This window comes from Anopheles gambiae, chromosome X (assembly GCF_943734735.2).
Source record: "Anopheles gambiae chromosome X, idAnoGambNW_F1_1, whole genome shotgun sequence".
NCBI lineage: Eukaryota > Metazoa > Arthropoda > Insecta > Diptera > Culicidae > Anopheles > Anopheles gambiae.
In genome coordinates, this window is record NC_064600.1 from 3,322,040 (window position 1) to 3,340,792 (window position 18,753).

General features: G+C 51.9%; 1 protein-coding gene and 3 long non-coding RNA genes across 4 annotated transcripts in view; 1 reads left to right on the forward strand and 3 right to left on the reverse strand.

The window, feature by feature from the left end:
* Positions 1–18,753, forward strand: part of LOC1278391 (actin nucleation-promoting factor WASL) — a 63,916-nt gene that overhangs the window by 22,748 nt on the left and 22,415 nt on the right. The window lies entirely within an intron of this gene.
* On the reverse strand, positions 4,453–5,116 carry LOC133394079 (uncharacterized). Its single transcript, XR_009766595.1, has 3 exons — positions 5,040–5,116; positions 4,788–4,930; positions 4,453–4,714 (listed from the first exon to the last, which is right to left on the reverse strand). It is a non-coding gene; the product is annotated as an uncharacterized LOC133394079 (long non-coding RNA).
* LOC133394084 (uncharacterized) lies at positions 10,389–11,083 on the reverse strand. The gene is made up of 3 exons (XR_009766597.1): positions 11,007–11,083; positions 10,755–10,897; positions 10,389–10,681 (listed from the first exon to the last, which is right to left on the reverse strand). It is a non-coding gene; the product is annotated as an uncharacterized LOC133394084 (long non-coding RNA).
* Positions 16,700–17,363, reverse strand: LOC133392972 (uncharacterized). The gene is made up of 3 exons (XR_009765938.1): positions 17,287–17,363; positions 17,035–17,177; positions 16,700–16,961 (listed from the first exon to the last, which is right to left on the reverse strand). It is a non-coding gene; the product is annotated as an uncharacterized LOC133392972 (long non-coding RNA).

The window sequence follows — 18,753 nt, forward strand, 5'->3', positions numbered from 1 at the left end:
CTCAGCGCGCAAAGATGTTCGCCGATGTTATGGCCGCACGCTCGTCTTCCGTAAGGCCAGATCTTCTTTCGGCAAGCTGGGAACTCGGCAGCTCGTTCCACGGGGGAGGCTGGGCCTCGACCTCCGTGCTGCCTTGTTCCAGCCGCCGTTGCCTTCTCTCTCGACTGTTACGCCGCCTGTTGAGCCGACGCCTTTCGAGTTCCTCTGCGGAAGGTGGTACTCTGCCGCGTCGCTGGCGACCCTGCGGAACCACTCCAAGTTCGCCGGCCAGACGTCTTCTGCGGTACTTCTGCTGCATGTCGTTGCGCCGGCGGAGACTCCAGTGTTCTCGGGGAGGGAGGCAATCCTCGGCTACGCGGGGGGATTGGTGGCACTGGAGGACTGGCCTCCTCTTCCTCAACCTCCCCTGTCGACTCCGCTGCATCGTTGGGCGCTGCGCGTGCACACAGCGCTGGCACCGAAGGCAAGAAAAGACGACGGTTCGCCCGGTGATTTGCCTGGTTTTGGCAGGAGCACCAGTCGCTGCTTCTTCCACGGCTGTGGAAAGCAGGACATGTCCAGGCACTCCTGAAACACCCGGCGGAAGGGCTCCGGTTGCTGCCTGAGAGAGCTACCGTAAGAGCGGCGTTGGGCACTCCATCCAGCCCAAGAGCCTTCCGCGGGTGCATGCTGGCTGCTATTTGTTCCAGCCCGATCTGGCCGATCGATCGAAGCGGCGCCATGTTGCCAACTCCGAGATCAGGAGGCCACTCGACCGGCGGATGAACCGGGAACAAGGCGTCGACAATTCGCCGCAGTTCTGCTGGAAAAAGTTTCCGGTTTCGTCCTCCCTGATCGTCAGCAAGAACCAGTCGAACGCCTCGTTCTTACTCACACGAATAGCCTTCCGAAGGCTCTCCCTGGCAGCTTGAAGTTCCGTTAGGAGCTGTTGGTTCGGCGGAATGGACCTCGTCGCCAGTTGCTACTTCCTGGAGAAGTCGTCGATCATCGACTGGATCGCCGGAGTCTGATACGTTGTATCGGCAGCCGGTTGCCGTTAACGACGATGGCAACCGTATTACTCTCGTCCGTCACCCAGTTGCCGTTATTGCACGGTACGCAATAGGGCTCGGACAAGAGCAGAACGTCGAGACCCTCGGTGGTCATCACGTGCAACGCCAGGTCCTGGGCGTTCTCACAGTGATTTGCGTTGAACTGCAGGACGTTCAACATTGTCGTTACGGGCCTGGATATATGGAGGCGGCAATTCGATGAGGGTTATGGCGGCGATGACGATGAGGGCCGCCACAAACGAACTTCGAGTCCTTCGTACACGTTGCTGCGCGATGGTCGGCAGCTCCACAGCGTAAGCAGAGACCCGAACGGTCCTCACCCCGGCAATCCGCTGTGGTGTGGCCACGTTCAAGACAGCGGAAACAGCGAACCGCGCTTCGCTGCTGCTTAGGGGCACTGCGCACCAAGCACACCGAGTGTCCGACCACGATGCGTTTTTCCAACAAGAAAACCGCATCCCGCCGTGGTAGTCAGACACGGGCACGCTGCGTACCATCTCCTCGCTCCCACATGGATGTGGTAGCTGCCACCGCTGTACGCTCCAGTGCGCGCATCAATCCCCGCTCTACATCCTTCTTCTTGGCCAGCATGTCCAGTCCGGTGATGAGGACCTCGGCCATCTCCGTGATGATCCGGCCAGTGGCCAGATCGCCCACCTCCTCCTGGATGCGCTGCAGCAACACAGCGGCGTCTGCGTCCTTTTTCAGCTCGAGGCGAAGGAAGTCCCTGGTGGACTCCCTTGTTCTCCTCGGCCAAGCGCGGGTTTAGGCGAATTTTTTCGAATAGCGCCTTGTACGAGATTCCCTCGGCTGGCTCGAAAATGGGCTGGTCCTGCCGAGGTCTTCCTCCTGCCGCAGCAGTTCACGGCGCTGCGCCTGTGTAGCATTTGGCCGCTGCTGTTGTCCACGTTGCCAGCAGAGCTCCTGGCGCAGTTGCTGCCCCAGATCGCGGATCTCGGCCAGCATGGCGTCCCGCTCCTTTTTTGCTTCGATTTCGGCAGCAAGGCTGGCCTGCTGGGCATCCGCCGGCTGCTTCTGCAGGCCCTCGATTGTGGCCTGAAGGCTTGCCACCGTTTTCATCAATTCGGCCTTTTCGGCCTTCTCCACCTGTAACATGAGATGCAGGCGAATCTCCTTCTCTTCATTGATTTTGGCAATCATGGACGTTCGTCCTGTGTCGATCTTTGTTGACACTGCGGTCTTTTTTGGGACCGCTCCCAAACTGCAGTCGACGGACGGCGGCCGAGGTCTCAAGCTGCGATCCATTGTCACTCGCAAGGTTTTGTAACCATCACCTCTACCTGACTAGCTTTTATCTGGCCGGTCGCCTCGGTTTGGGCTTCCAGCATTCGCTGTCAACTCGCAGGTGGCAGCAATATATCCTTCCTCTAGCAGATAAAAGATGGCACCACGCTAGCCAACCAAACGGATAGATGAGGCTCCGTCACTGGTGTAATTTTCTGCTTTCGTGCCGGTTTTTTTCCGTCGAAAAGGTCCAAATTCTAGAGTCCAAGTCGTTTTTCCGCTGGATAACACCAACTTATAGTAAAACGCGATCCAAGGCTGTTTTTCACACTTTTTTTCGAAATGTTTATGGAGCGTGTTTCCATGTGACTTCACCCGTCGGCTACCCAATCAATACTCCGTCATTTTTTAAATTCATTGGGTTATCTTTATTGGTGTTACTAACTGCTACCAAGAAAACCCGCTCCTACCAGCGGGGGGTTACCACTAACGGACTCCCCCCCGCCGGGAATTCGGCCCATTTGGGCCTTTCTCTTTATTTCAACTATAGTATTTTAGTGCACTTAGTTTTTGTACTTCCCCGAATGATCAGAGGAAGATATCCTTTTTCGCAAAACAAAAATGTCGTTCCGTAAGCTCTTAACGTTTTCCGTTTCCTAGCAGGTGTCTCCAAATCATATTCCAATATTCCTCAACGTACGGAAGTATTTGCCGATGTTATGGCCGCTCTCTCGACGTCTGTGAGGCTGCTTCTTCTTTCGGCCAGCTGAGAGCTCGGCAGCTCATTCCACGGGGGAGGCTGAGCCTCGACCTCCGCTTGCCGTTGCTCCAGCCGCCGTTGTCTCTCCCTCTGTCGCCTGTTGAGCCGTCGTCGCTCCAGCTCCGCTGCGGATGGTGGTATTCGCCCACGTCGCTGGCGACTGTCCGGGCTGGACTGCTGTCGATTGTAGCAGCGGGCGTCTTCCTTCGCCAAGAGGTGGTAGGGCAGTTCTCCGGCTGAAACTACCGCTACCTCGCAGCTCGTGATGCCCTGGGCTAGGGGGCGCTGCACGCGATCCAATATCCGCCTGCACCACTGCAAGTCCGTGGCTTCCGCCCAGACGGGTGCGCCGTAGCGGATAATGGATGCGGCCATTGCGGCGAGCAGCTTCCGATTACTTACTTGGGGGCCGCTGTGGTTGCGCATGATACCGCGGAATGCTCGCACCACACGGAGGGCCTTGTCCGCGACCATCTCGACGTGTGGGCGCCACGATAGGTGGTCGTGTAGCATGACCCCCAAGTAACGGATCGACCGCTTCGAGCGCACTTCCACCCCGCAGATGTTAACCGGGATGTTACGATATCCGCTGCGCTTACTGGAGATCATCAGCAGCTCCGTCTTCTCGCTATTGCAGCGGCGTGTTCTGGGGTTGTCCCCGCTGCCAGGATCGCAAGATCGTCGGCGAATCCCACGATGGAGGCGCCCTCAGGGAGCTCTACGGCTAGCTCTCCGTCGTACATGATGACCATGTTCCACAGTGTGGGGCCCAATATGGACCCCTGTGAACACCTGCCGATACTCGGCGGGTAACCGGCCCGTCCGCCGTGTCGTACGTAAGCTCCCTGTCGGCGAAGTAGTCCTGCAGTATGCGGCACAACTGCACTGGGAAGGCCGGGTCTAACCACCGCTTAGGTATAGCAGTTTGCTGAACAATTCGAGCTCGAAGATTCGAAAGTAAAATAAAAAACGAACTTCCGGTTTGATTCAATTAAAAAAATATAATCTGAATCTAAAAACTCTGTGTTAAATTCAGTAAGAATCGTATAAAACAGTTAAATTAATTTTAGAGACAAACTCTAATACATTAATGCGAACCTTTGTGCCGATATATTTCAACCCTCGAAGCCGGCAGTGTAAACTATTCTTTCCATAGGAATCCGCTGTACGTGTGAAAATCGACATACGCAATTTGTGCTCGGTACCGTACTATAGCGTATATCGTATATAATGAATGTAATGCTAAAATAAACCGCTAACCGTTAGCCAAAAATATGGAAGCCACGGCGCCACCAATCGCAACCTAAAAGGGGCGAGGACAAGCCTCCCATCTATCCGAACAAAAAGACTTTTCTTTCTTTCTTTTTTTTATTTTTATATAAAAAGACTTTGAGGTCTAGCTCATTCGCTTCTTTAACAAGAAGACGAGCCGTGCTGCTAACAATTTTACTTTTATTTATTTTTACAATAAAAAAAACCGCACTGTCGATCGTTTGTAGCGTTCCGGAGGGATGCGGAAACACCCGCTGCTGAAAGGTTACCAGCAACCTTCCAGCAATCCACACGTACACGTACACGAATCGTGCTTTCGATCCTTCGTGGCGTACCGGAACGATGAGGAAACACAGTCCTTCCCGCAGCTGAAGCTACCAGCAACCTGAAGAAAAACAAAACAAAACACTTTAAAACACGAAGGAAATAATAATACTCATACGTGATAGAAAGCCTACCAGCTACCAGCAACATTCCAGCAATCCGAACACGTACAAGAACCGTGCTGTCGATCGTTTGTAGCGTTCCGGAGGGATGCCGAAACATAGCCCGTTCCCACTGCTGAAGGGCTACCAGCTTCCATGTATTGGCTACGAGCTACCTGTATGGAATATACATTAAAACACGAATTAATAATCATCTATAATTATTACACTTGTAATGTAATTTTAATTATAATTACCTCGCGAAAGATATATATTAAAACTTACCTTTACAAAAGGACGCCTCATTTTTTATGACAACAAGACAGCTTGACAGCTTGACAGTGGGCCACGAGGCGAGTTTGACAATTTGACGGAAGACGTAATGAAGGCGAAGGCCGCGTGTAACCACCGGTTAAGCATAGCAGTTTGCTGAACAATTCGAGCTCGAAGGTTCGAAAGTAAAATTAAAAACGAACTTCCGGTTTGATTCAATTAAAAAAATATATTCTAAATCTAAAAACTCTGTGTTAAATTCAGTAACAGTAACAGTAACAGCTTCTAGACCACACGCTATCGTTCGCGCCAGCTTGCACAGGTGTGAAATATGAGTATCCTGTTTGAGCTGCACGATCGTTTTTTTTTTATAATTAAACATGAACGATTGTATTGTATTCGTTAAATTGCGATTCAAATGTTTTCTATCGTTGATTAATACTTAGAATGATCCACATTTTTTTGGTGCAATATTAACAAACAAATTGATTTTTTATTTCTCCTTAATTGGAGAAGTGCTGCTTAGTTACGAAAATGCGCACCTTACAGTCCACACGCGAATGAACGCAGCTGGATGGGATACCTATCGACGACCGCGATGAACTGCAGCTGCTGAGTGATCCGTGAGCTCGGTGGTACAGGTCAGCTCGTCCAAACTGGTGTAGCGATCTCGACCATCCCACAGTACATGCAACGGAGATCTCGGCTACCAAGATACTAAATCTTTGAATCCAACACGTCGCTTGTGGTAGCCAGCTGAGGCGATTAAAGGAACTTGATTCACCCCGGCACCCAATCCGACACGAAGCCGCTTATCCACTAGTTCACGAGCCTCACTTGACCTGATCTCCTAGGCGTTCCGGCAACGAGAGAGAGAGAGAGCACGCGAGCAGCTGGCTGCATTATTTCATCTAACACTCTCCAACATAACGTTTTTGTATCGAGCAATCATAGCTCATCGCGATGCCGCCATCCGTTGCTTTTTTTTTAATTTCATAGAGTTCTCTTTATTGGTTATACTTCTAAGCTACCAAGAGAACCCACTCCTGCCAGCGGGGGGTTACCACTAACGGACTCCCCCCGCTGGGAAATCCGCCCATTTGAGCCTTTCTATTTATTTTAACGATAATACTTTAGTTCATTTTCTTATGTCCCCAGAATCATCAGGGGAAAGTTCCCTTATCACTTGACATTTTGTTTCGTGCCGTGAGTCGTAATCTTCGTCCATTTCCTAGCGGGTGTCTGTATCGTAATCCAGTGTTTCTCAGCGCGCAAAGATGTTCGCCGATGTTATGGCCGCACGCTCGTCTTCCGTAAGGCCAGATCTTCTTTCGGCAAGCTGGGAACTCGGCAGCTCGTTCCACGGGGGAGGCTGGGCCTCGACCTCCGTGCTGCCTTGTTCCAGCCGCCGTTGCCTTCTCTCTCGACTGTTACGCCGCCTGTTGAGCCGACGCCTTTCGAGTTCCTCTGCGGAAGGTGGTACTCTGCCGCGTCGCTGGCGACCCTGCGGAACCACTCCAAGTTCGCCGGCCAGACGTCTTCTGCGGTACTTCTGCTGCATGTCGTTGCGCCGGCGGAGACTCCAGTGTTCTCGGGGAGGGAGGCAATCCTCGGCTACGCGGGGGGATTGGTGGCACTGGAGGACTGGCCTCCTCTTCCTCAACCTCCCCTGTCGACTCCGCTGCATCGTTGGGCGCTGCGCGTGCACACAGCGCTGGCACCGAAGGCAAGAAAAGACGACGGTTCGCCCGGTGATTTGCCTGGTTTTGGCAGGAGCACCAGTCGCTGCTTCTTCCACGGCTGTGGAAAGCAGGACATGTCCAGGCACTCCTGAAACACCCGGCGGAAGGGCTCCGGTTGCTGCCTGAGAGCTACCGTAAGAGCGGCGTTGGGCACTCCATCCAGCCCAAGAGCCTTCCGCGGGTGCATGCTGGCTGCTATTTGTTCCAGCCCGGTCTGGCCGATCGATCGAAGCGGCGCCATGTTGCCAACTCCGAGATCAGGCCACTCGACCGGCGGATGGACCGGGAACAAGGCGTCGACAATTCGCCGCAGTTCTGCTGGAAAAAGTTTCCGGTTTCGTCCTCCCTGATCGTCAGCAAGAACCAGTCGAACGCCTCGTTCTTACTCACACGAATAGCCTTCAGAAGGCTCTCCCTGGCAGCTTGAAGTTCCGTTAGGAGCTGTTGGTTCGGCGGAATGGACCTCGTCGCCAGTAGCTACTTCCTGGAGAAGTCGTCGATCATCGACTGGATCGCCGGAGTCTGATACGTTGTATCGGCAGCCGGTTGCCGTTAACGACGATGGCAACCGTATTACTCTCGTCCGTCACCCAGTTGCTGTTATTGCACGGTACGCAATAGGGCTCGGACAAGAGCAGAACGTCGAGACCCTCGGTGGTCAACACGTGCAACGCCAGGTCCTGGGCGTTCTCACAGTGATTTGCGTTGAACTGCAGGACGTTCAACATTGTCGTTAGGGGCATATATGGATGTATGGAAGCGGCGATTCGGTGAGGGCCGCCACAAACGATGCACTTCGAGTCCTTCGTGCACGTTGCTGCGCGATGGTCGGCAGCTCCACAGCGTAAGCAGAGACCCGAACGGTCCTCACCCTGGCAATCCGTTGTGGTGTGGCCACGTTCAAGACAGCGGAAACAGCGAACCGTGCTTCGCTGCTGCTTAGGGGCACTGCGCACCAAGCACACCGAGTGTCCGACCACGGTGCGTTTTTCCAACAAAAAATTCGCATCCCGCCGTGGTAGTCGGACACGGGCACGCTGCGTACCATCTCCTCGCTCCCACATGGATGTGGTAGCTACCACCGCTGTACGCTCCAGTGCGCGCATCAATCCCCGCTCTACATCCTTCTTCTTGGCCAGCATGTCCAATCTGGTGATGAGGACCTCGGCCATCTCTGTGATGATCCGGTCAGTGGCCAGATCGCCCACCTCCTCCTGGATGCGCTGCAGCAACACAGCGGCGTCTGCGTCCTTTTTCAGCTCGAGGCGAAGGAAGTCGCGGGACGTGCGGTAGCCCTGGTGGACTCCCTTGTTCTCCTCGGCCAAGCGCGGGTTTAGGCGAATTTTTTCGAATAGCGCCTTGTACGAGATTCCCTCGGCTGGCTCGAAAATGGGCTGGTCCTGCCGAGGTCGTCCTCCTGCCGCAGCAGTTCACGGCGCTGCGCCTGTGTAGCATTTGGCCGCTGCTGTTGTCCACGTTGCCAGCAGAGCTCCTGGCGCAGTTGCTGCCCCAGATGGCGGATCTCGGCCAGCATGGCGTCCCGCTCCTTTTTTGCTTCGATTTCGGCAGCAAGCCTGGCCTGCTGGGCATCCGCCGGCTGCTTCTGCAGGCCCTCGATTGTGGCCTGAAGGCTTGCCACCGTTTTCATCAATTCGGCCTTTTCGGCCTTCTCCGCCTGTAACATGAGATGCAGGCGAATCTCCTTCTCTTCATTGATTTTGGCAATCATGGACGTTCGTCCTGTGTCGTTCTTTGTTGATCGCTGTTTTTCACACTTTTTTTTTCGTTTACGGAGCGTGTTTCCATGTGACTTCACCCGTCGGCTACCCAATCAATACTCCGTCATCCATTTTTTTTAAATTCATTGGGTTATCTTTATTGGTGTTACTAACTGCTACCAAGAAAACCCGCTCCTACCAGCGGGGGATTACCACTAACGGACTCCCCCCCGCCGGGAATTCCGCCCATTTGGGCCTTTCTCTTTATTTCAACTATAGTATTTTAGTTCACTTAGTTTTTGTACTTCCCCGAATGATCAGAGGAAGATATCCTTTTTCGCAAAACAAAAATGTCGTTCCGTAAGCTCTTAACGTTTTCCGTTTCCTAGCAGGTGTCTCCAAATCATATTCCAATATTCCTCTACGTGCGGAAGTATTTGCCGATGTTATGGCCGCTCTCTCGACGTCTGTGAGGCTGCTTCTTCTTTCGGCCAGCTGAGAGCTCGGCAGCTCATTCCACGGGGGAGGCTGAGCCTCGACCTCCGCTTGCCGTTGCTCCAGCCGCCGTTGTCTCTCCCTCTGTCGCCTGTTGAGCCGTCGTCGCTCCAGCTCCGCTGCGGATGGTGGTATTCGCCCACGTCGCTGGCGACTGTCCGGGCTGGACTGCTGTCGTTTGTAGCAGCGGGCGTCTTCCTTCGCCAAGAGGTGGTAGGGCAGTTCTCCGGCTAAAACTACCGCTACCTCGCAGCTCGTGGAGTGGAAGGCGCTCGTGATGCCCTGGGCCAGGGGGCGCTGCACGCGATCCAATATCCGCCTGCACCACTGCAAGTCCGTGGCTTCCGCCCAGACGGGTGCGCCGTAGCGGATAATGGATGCGGCCACTGCGGCGAGCAGCTTCCGATTACTTACTTGGGGGCCGCTGTGGTTGCGCATGATACCGCGCAATGCTCGCACCACACGGAGGGCCTTGTCCGCGACCATCTCGACGTGTGGGCGCCACGATAGGTGGTCGTGTAGCATGACCCCCAAGTAACGGATCGACCGCTTCGAGCGCACTTCCACCCCGCAGATGTTAACCGGGATGTTACGATATCCGCTGCGCTTACTGGAGATCATCAGCAGCTCCGTCTTCTCGCTATTGCAGCGGCGTGTTCTGGGGTTGTCCCCGCTGCCAGGATCGCAAGATCGTCGGCGAATCCCACGATGGAGGCGCCCTCAGGGAGCTCTACGGCTAGCTCTCCGTCGTACATGATGACCATGTTCCACAGTGTGGGGCCCAATATGGACCCCTGTGAACACCTGCCGATACTCGGCGGGTAACCGGCCCGTCCGCCGTGTCGTACGTGAGCTCCCTGTCGGCGAAGTAGTCCTGCAGTATGCGGCACAACTGCACTGGGAAGGCCGGGTCTAACCTCCGCTTAGGTATAGCAGTTTGCTGAACAATTCGAGCTCGAAGATTCGAAAGTAAAATAAAAAACGAACTTCCGGTTTGATTCAATTAAAAAAATATAATCTGAATCTAAAAACTCTGTGTTAAATTCAGTAAGAATCGTATAAAACAGTTAAATTAATTTTAGAGACAAACTCTAATACATTAATGCGAACCTTTGTGCCGATATATTTCAACCCTCGAAGCCGGCAGTGTAAACTATTCTTTCCATAGGAATCCGCTGTACGTGTGAAACTCGACATACGCAATTGTGCTCGGTACCGTACTATAGCGTATATCGTATATAATGAATGTAATGCTAAAATAAACCGCTAACCGTTAGCCAAAAATATGGAAGCCACGGCGCCACCAATCGCAACCTAAAAGGGGCGAGGACAAGCCTCCCATCTATCCGAACAAAAAGACTTTTCTTTCTTTCTTTTTTTTATTTTTATATAAAAAGACTTTGAGGTCTAGCTCATTCGCTTCTTTAACAAGAAGACGAGCCGTGCTGCTAACAATTTTACTTTTATTTATTTTTACAATAAAAAAAACCGCACTGTCGATCGTTTGTAGCGTTCCGGAGGGATGCGGAAACACCCGCTGCTGAAAGGTTCCCGCTGCTGAAAGGTTACCAGCTACCAGCTACCAGCAACCTTCCAGCAATCCACACGTACACGTACACGAACCGTGCTTTTGATCCTTCGTGGCGTACCGGAACGATGAGGAAACACAGCCCTTCCCGCAGCTGAAGCTACCAGCAACCTGAAGAAAAACAAAACAAAACACTTTAAAACACGAAGGAAATAATAATACTCATACGTGATAGAAAGCCTACCAGCTACCAGCAACATTCCAGCAATCCGAACACGTACAAGAACCGTGCTGTCGATCGTTTGTAGCGTTCCGGAGGGATGCCGAAACATAGCCCGTTCCCACTGCTGAAGGGCTACCAGCTTCCATGTATTGGCTACGAGCTACCTGTATGGAATATACATTAAAACACGAATTAATAATCATCTATAATTATTACACTTGTAATGTAATTTTAATTATAATTACCTCGCGAAAGATATATATTAAAACTTACCTTTACAAAAGGACGCCTCATTTTTTATGACAACAAGACAGCTTGACAGCTTGACAGTGGGCCACGAGGCGAGTTTGACAATTTGACGGAAGACGTAATGAAGGCGAAGGCCGCGTGTAACCACCGGTTAAGCATAGCAGTTTGCTGAACAATTCGAGCTCGAAGGTTCGAAAGTAAAATTAAAAACGAACTTCCGGTTTGATTCAATTAAAAAAATATATTCTAAATCTAAAAACTCTGTGTTAAATTCAGTAACAGTAACAGTAACAGCTTCTAGACCACACGCTATCGTTCGCGCCAGCTTGCACAGGTGTGAAATATGAGTATCCTGTTTGAGCTGCACGATCGTTTTTTTTTTATAATTAAACATGAACGATTGTATTGTATTCGTTAAATTGCGATTCAAATGTTTTCTATCGTTGATTAATACTTAGAATGATCCACATTTTTTTGGTGCAATATTAACAAACAAATTGATTTTTTATTTCTCCTTAATTGGAGAAGTGCTGCTTAGTTACGAAAATGCGCACCTTACAGTCCACACGCGAATGAACGCAGCTGGATGGGATACCTATCGACGACCGCGATGAACTGCAGCTGCTGAGTGATCCGTGAGCTCGGTGGTACAGGTCAGCTCGTCCAAACTGGTGTAGCGATCTCGACCATCCCACAGTACATGCAACGGAGATCTCGGCTACCAAGATACTAAATCTTTGAATCCAACACGTCGCTTGTGGTAGCCAGCTGAGGCGATTAAAGGAACTTGATTCACCCCGGCACCCAATCCGACACGAAGCCGCTTATCCACTAGTTCACGAGCCTCACTTGACCTGATCTCCTAGGCGTTCCGGCAACGAGAGAGAGAGAGAGCACGCGAGCAGCTGGCTGCATTATTTCATCTAACACTCTCCAACATAACGTTTTTGTATCGAGCAATCATAGCTCATCGCGATGCCGCCATCCGTTGCTTTTTTATAATTTCATAGAGTTCTCTTTATTGGTTATACTTCTAAGCTACCAAGAGAACCCACTCCTGCCAGCGGGGGGCTACCACTAACGGACTCCCCCCACTGGGAAATCCGCCCATTTGAGCCGTTCTATTTATTTTAACGATAATATTTTAGTTCATTTTCTTATGTCCCCAGAATCATCAGGGGAAAGTTCCCTTATCACTTGACATTTTGTTTCGTGCCGTGAGTCGTAATCTTCGTCCATTTCCTAGCGGGTGTCTGTATCGTAATCCAGTGTTTCTCAGCGCGCAAAGATGTTCGCCGATGTTATGGCCGCACGCTCGTCTTCCGTAAGGCCAGATCTTCTTTCGGCAAGCTGGGAACTCGGCAGCTCGTTCCACGGGGGAGGCTGGGCCTCGACCTCCGTGCTGCCTTGTTCCAGCCGCCGTTGCCTTCTCTCTCGACTGTTACGCCGCCTGTTGAGCCGACGCCTTTCGAGTTCCTCTGCAGAAGGTGGTACTCTGCCGCGTCGCTGGCGACCCTGCGGAACCACTCCAAGTTCGCCGGCCAGACGTCTTCTGCGGTACTTCTGCTGCATGTCGTTGCGCCGGCGGAGACTCCAGTGTTCTCGGGGAGGGAGGCAATCCTCGGCTACGCGGGGGGAATGGTGGCACTGGAGGACTGGCCTCCTCTTCCTCAACCTCCCTGTCGACTCCGCTGCATCGTTGGGCGCTGCGCGTGCACACAGCGCTGGCACCGAAGGCAAGAAAAGACGACGGTTCGCCCGGTGATTTGCCTGGTTTTGGCAGGAGCACCAGTCGCTGCTTCTTCCACGGCTGTGGAAAGCAGGACATGTCCAGGCACTCCTGAAACACCCGGCGGAAGGGCTCCGGTTGCTGCCTGAGAGAGCTACCGTAAGAGCGGCGTTGGGCACTCCATCCAGCCCAAGAGCCTTCCGCGGGTGCATGCTGGCTGCTATTTGTTCCAGCCCGATCTGGCCGATCGATCGTAGCGGCGCCATGTTGCCAACTCCGAGATCAGGCCACTCGACCGGCGGATGAACCGGGAACAAGGCGTCGACAATTCGCCGCAGTTCTGCTGGAAAAAGTTTCCGGTTTCGTCCTCCCTGATCGTCAGCAAGAACCAGTCGAACGCCTCGTTCTTACTCACACGAATAGCCTTCCGAAGGCTCTCCCTGGCAGCTTGAAGTTCCGTTAGGAGCTGTTGGTTCGGCGGAATGGACCTCGTCGCCAGTTGCTACTTCCTGGAGAAGTCGTCGATCATCGACTGGATCGCCGGAGTCTGATACGTTGTATCGGCAGCCGGTTGCCGTTAACGACGATGGCAACCGTATTACTCTCGTCCGTCACCCAGTTGCCGTTATTGCACGGTACGCAATAGGGCTCGGACAAGAGCAGAACGTCGAGACCCTCGGTGGTCATCACGTGCAACGCCAGGTCCTGGGCGTTCTCACAGTGATTTGCGTTGAACTGCAGGACGTTCAACATTGTCGTTACGGGCCTGGATATATGGAGGCGGCAATTCGATGAGGGTTATGGCGGCGATGACGATGAGGGCCGCCACAAACGAACTTCGAGTCCTTCGTACACGTTGCTGCGCGATGGTCGGCAGCTCCACAGCGTAAGCAGAGACCCGAACGGTCCTCACCCCGGCAATCCGCTGTGGTGTGGCCACGTTCAAGACAGCGGAAACAGCGAACCGCGCTTCGCTGCTGCTTAGGGGCACTGCGCACCAAGCACACCGAGTGTCCGACCACGATGCGTTTTTCCAACAAAAAATTCGCATCCCGCCGTGGTAGTCGGACACGGGCACGCTGCGTACCATCTCGGCGCCCATGGATGTGGTAGCTACCACCGCTGTACGCTCCAGTGCGCGCATCAATCCCCGCTCTACATCCTTCTTCTTGGCCAGCATGTCCAATCTGGTGATGAGGACCTCGGCCATCTCTGTGATGATCCGGTCAGTGGCCAGATCGCCCACCTCCTCCTGGATGCGCTGCAGCACACAGCGGCGTCTGCGTCCTTTTTCAGCTCGAGGCGAAGGAAGTCCCTGGTGGACTCCCTTGTTCTCCTCGGACAAGCGCGGGTTTAGGCGAATTTTTTCGAATAGCGCCTTGTACGAGATTCACTCGGCTGGCTCGAAAATGGGCTGGTCCTGCCGAGGTCGTCCTCCTGCCGCAGCAGTTCACGGCGCTGCGCCTGTGTAGCATTTGGCCGCTGCTGTTGTCCACGTTGCCAGCAGAGCTCCTGGCGCAGTTGCTGCCCCAGATCGCGGATCTCGGCCAGCATGGCGTCCCGCTCCTTTTTTGCTTCGATTTCGGCAGCAAGCCTGGCCTGCTGGGCATCCGCCGGCTGCTTCTGCAGGCCCTCGATTGTGGCCTGAAGGCTTGCCACCGTTTTCATCAATTCGGCCTTTTCGGCCTTCTCCACCTGTAACATGAGATGCAGGCGAATCTCCTTCTCTTCATTGATTTTGGCAATCATGGACGTTCGTCCTGTGTCGATCTTTGTTGACACTGCGGTCTTTTTTGGGACCGCTCCCAAACTGCAGTCGACGGACGGCGGCCGAGGTCTCAAGCTGCGATCCATTGTCACTCGCAAGGTTTTGTAACCATCACCTCTACCTGACTAGCTTTTATCTGGCCGGTCGCCTCGGTTTGGGCTTCCAGCATTCGCTGTCAACTCGCAGGTGGCAGCAATATATCCTTCCTCTAGCAGATAAAAGATGGCACCACGCTAGCCAACCAAACGGATAGATGAGGCTCCGTCACTGGTGTAATTTTCTGCTTTCGTGCCGGTTTTTTTCCGTCGAAAAGGTCCAAAATCTAGAGTCCAAGTCGTTTTTCCGCTGGATAACACCAACTTATAGTAAAACGCGATCCAAGGCTGTTTTTCACACTTTTTTTCGAAATGTTTATGGAGCGTGTTTCCATGTGACTTCACCCGTCGGCTACCCAATCAATACTCCGTCATTTTTTAAATTCATTGGGTTATCTTTATTGGTGTTACTAACTGCTACCAAGAAAACCCGCTCCTACCAGCGGGGGGTTACCACTAACGGACTCCCCCCCGCCGGGAATTCGGCCCATTTGGGCCTTTCTCTTTATTTCAACTATAGTATTTTAGTGCACTTAGTTTTTGTACTTCCCCGAATGATCAGAGGAAGATATCCTTTTTCGCAAAACAAAAATGTCGTTCCGTAAGCTCTTAACGTTTTCCGTTTCCTAGCAGGTGTCTCCAAATCATATTCCAATATTCCTCAACGTACGGAAGTATTTGCCGATGTTATGGCCGCTCTCTCGACGTCTGTGAGGCTGCTTCTTCTTTCGGCCAGCTGAGAGCTCGGCAGCTCATTCCACGGGGGAGGCTGAGCCTCGACCTCCGCTTGCCGTTGCTCCAGCCGCCGTTGTCTCTCCCTCTGTCGCCTGTTGAGCCGTCGTCGCTCCAGCTCCGCTGCGGATGGTGGTATTCGCCCACGTCGCTGGCGACTGTCCGGGCTGGACTGCTGTCGATTGTAGCAGCGGGCGTCTTCCTTCGCCAAGAGGTGGTAGGGCAGTTCTCCGGCTGAAACTACCGCTACCTCGCAGCTCGTGATGCCCTGGGCTAGGGGGCGCTGCACGCGATCCAATATCCGCCTGCACCACTGCAAGTCCGTGGCTTCCGCCCAGACGGGTGCGCCGTAGCGGATAATGGATGCGGCCATTGCGGCGAGCAGCTTCCGATTACTTACTTGGGGGCCGCTGTGGTTGCGCATGATACCGCGGAATGCTCGCACCACACGGAGGGCCTTGTCCGCGACCATCTCGACGTGTGGGCGCCACGATAGGTGGTCGTGTAGCATGACCCCCAAGTAACGGATCGACCGCTTCGAGCGCACTTCCACCCCGCAGATGTTAACCGGGATGTTACGATATCCGCTGCGCTTACTGGAGATCATCAGCAGCTCCGTCTTCTCGCTATTGCAGCGGCGTGTTCTGGGGTTGTCCCCGCTGCCAGGATCGCAAGATCGTCGGCGAATCCCACGATGGAGGCGCCCTCAGGGAGCTCTACGGCTAGCTCTCCGTCGTACATGATGACCATGTTCCACAGTGTGGGGCCCAATATGGACCCCTGTGAACACCTGCCGATACTCGGCGGGTAACCGGCCCGTCCGCCGTGTCGTACGTAAGCTCCCTGTCGGCGAAGTAGTCCTGCAGTATGCGGCACAACTGCACTGGGAAGGCCGGGTCTAACCACCGCTTAGGTATAGCAGTTTGCTGAACAATTCGAGCTCGAAGATTCGAAAGTAAAATAAAAAACGAACTTCCGGTTTGATTCAATTAAAAAAATATAATCTGAATCTAAAAACTCTGTGTTAAATTCAGTAAGAATCGTATAAAACAGTTAAATTAATTTTAGAGACAAACTCTAATACATTAATGCGAACCTTTGTGCCGATATATTTCAACCCTCGAAGCCGGCAGTGTTAACTATTCTTTCCATAGGAATCCGCTGTACGTGTGAAAATCGACATACGCAATTTGTGCTCGGTACCGTACTATAGCGTATATCGTATATAATGAATGTAATGCTAAAATAAACCGCTAACCGTTAGCCAAAAATATGGAAGCCACGGCGCCACCAATCGCAACCTAAAAGGGGCGAGGACAAGCCTCCCATCTATCCGAACAAAAAGACTTTTCTTTCTTTCTTTTTTTTATTTTTATATAAAAAGACTTTGAGGTCTAGCTCATTCGCTTCTTTAACAAGAAGACGAGCCGTGCTGCTAACAATTTTACTTTTATTTATTTTTACAATAAAAAAAACCGCACTGTCGATCGTTTGTAGCGTTCCGGAGGGATGCGGAAACACCCGCTGCTGAAAGGTTACCAGCAACCTTCCAGCAATCCACACGTACACGTACACGAATCGTGCTTTCGATCCTTCGTGGCGTACCGGAACGATGAGGAAACACAGTCCTTCCCGCAGCTGAAGCTACCAGCAACCTGAAGAAAAACAAAACAAAACACTTTAAAACACGAAGGAAATAATAATACTCATACGTGATAGAAAGCCTACCAGCTACCAGCAACATTCCAGCAATCCGAACACGTACAAGAACCGTGCTGTCGATCGTTTGTAGCGTTCCGGAGGGATGCCGAAACATAGCCCGTTCCCACTGCTGAAGGGCTACCAGCTTCCATGTATTGGCTACGAGCTACCTGTATGGAATATACATTAAAACACGAATTAATAATCATCTATAATTATTACACTTGTAATGTAATTTTAATTATAATTACCTCGCGAAAGATATATATTAAAACTTACCTTTACAAAAGGACGCCTCATTTTTTATGACAACAAGACAGCTTGACAGCTTGACAGTGGGCCACGAGGCGAGTTTGACAATTTGACGGAAGACGTAATGAAGGCGAAGGCCGCGTGTAACCACCGGTTAAGCATAGCAGTTTGCTGAACAATTCGAGCTCGAAGGTTCGAAAGTAAAATTAAAAACGAACTTCCGGTTTGATTCAATTAAAAAAATATATTCTAAATCTAAAAACTCTGTGTTAAATTCAGTAACAGTAACAGTAACAGCTTCTAGACCACACGCTATCGTTCGCGCCAGCTTGCACAGGTGTGAAATATGAGTATCCTGTTTGAGCTGCACGATCGTTTTTTTTTTATAATTAAACATGAACGATTGTATTGTATTCGTTAAATTGCGATTCAAATGTTTTCTATCGTTGATTAATACTTAGAATGATCCACATTTTTTTGGTGCAATATTAACAAACAAATTGATTTTTTATTTCTCCTTAATTGGAGAAGTGCTGCTTAGTTACGAAAATGCGCACCTTACAGTCCACACGCGAATGAACGCAGCTGGATGGGATACCTATCGACGACCGCGATGAACTGCAGCTGCTGAGTGATCCGTGAGCTCGGTGGTACAGGTCAGCTCGTCCAAACTGGTGTAGCGATCTCGACCATCCCACAGTACATGCAACGGAGATCTCGGCTACCAAGATACTAAATCTTTGAATCCAACACGTCGCTTGTGGTAGCCAGCTGAGGCGATTAAAGGAACTTGATTCACCCCGGCACCCAATCCGACACGAAGCCGCTTATCCACTAGTTCACGAGCCTCACTTGACCTGATCTCCTAGGCGTTCCGGCAACGAGAGAGAGAGAGAGCACGCGAGCAGCTGGCTGCATTATTTCATCTAACACTCTCCAACATAACGTTTTTGTATCGAGCAATCATAGCTCATCGCGATGCCGCCATCCGTTGCTTTTTTATAATTTCATAGAGTTCTCTTTATTGGTTATACTTCTAAGCTACCAAGAGAACCCACTCCTGCCAGCGGGGGGCTACCACTAACGGACTCCCCCCACTGGGAAATCCGCCCATTTGAGCCGTTCTATTTATTTTAACGATAATATTTTAGTTCATTTTCTTATGTCCCCAGAATCATCAGGGGAAAGTTCCCTTATCACTTGACATTTTGTTTCGTGCCGTGAGTCGTAATCTTCGTCCATTTCCTAGCGGGTGTCTGTATCGTAATCCAGTGTTTCTCAGCGCGCAAAGATGTTCGCCGATGTTATGGCCGCACGCTCGTCTTCCGTAAGGCCAGATCTTCTTTCGGCAAGCTGGGAACTCGGCAGCTCGTTCCACGGGGGAGGCTGGGCCTCGACCTCCGTGCTGCCTTGTTCCAGCCGCCGTTGCCTTCTCTCTCGACTGTTACGCCGCCTGTTGAGCCGACGCCTTTCGAGTTCCTCTGCAGAAGGTGG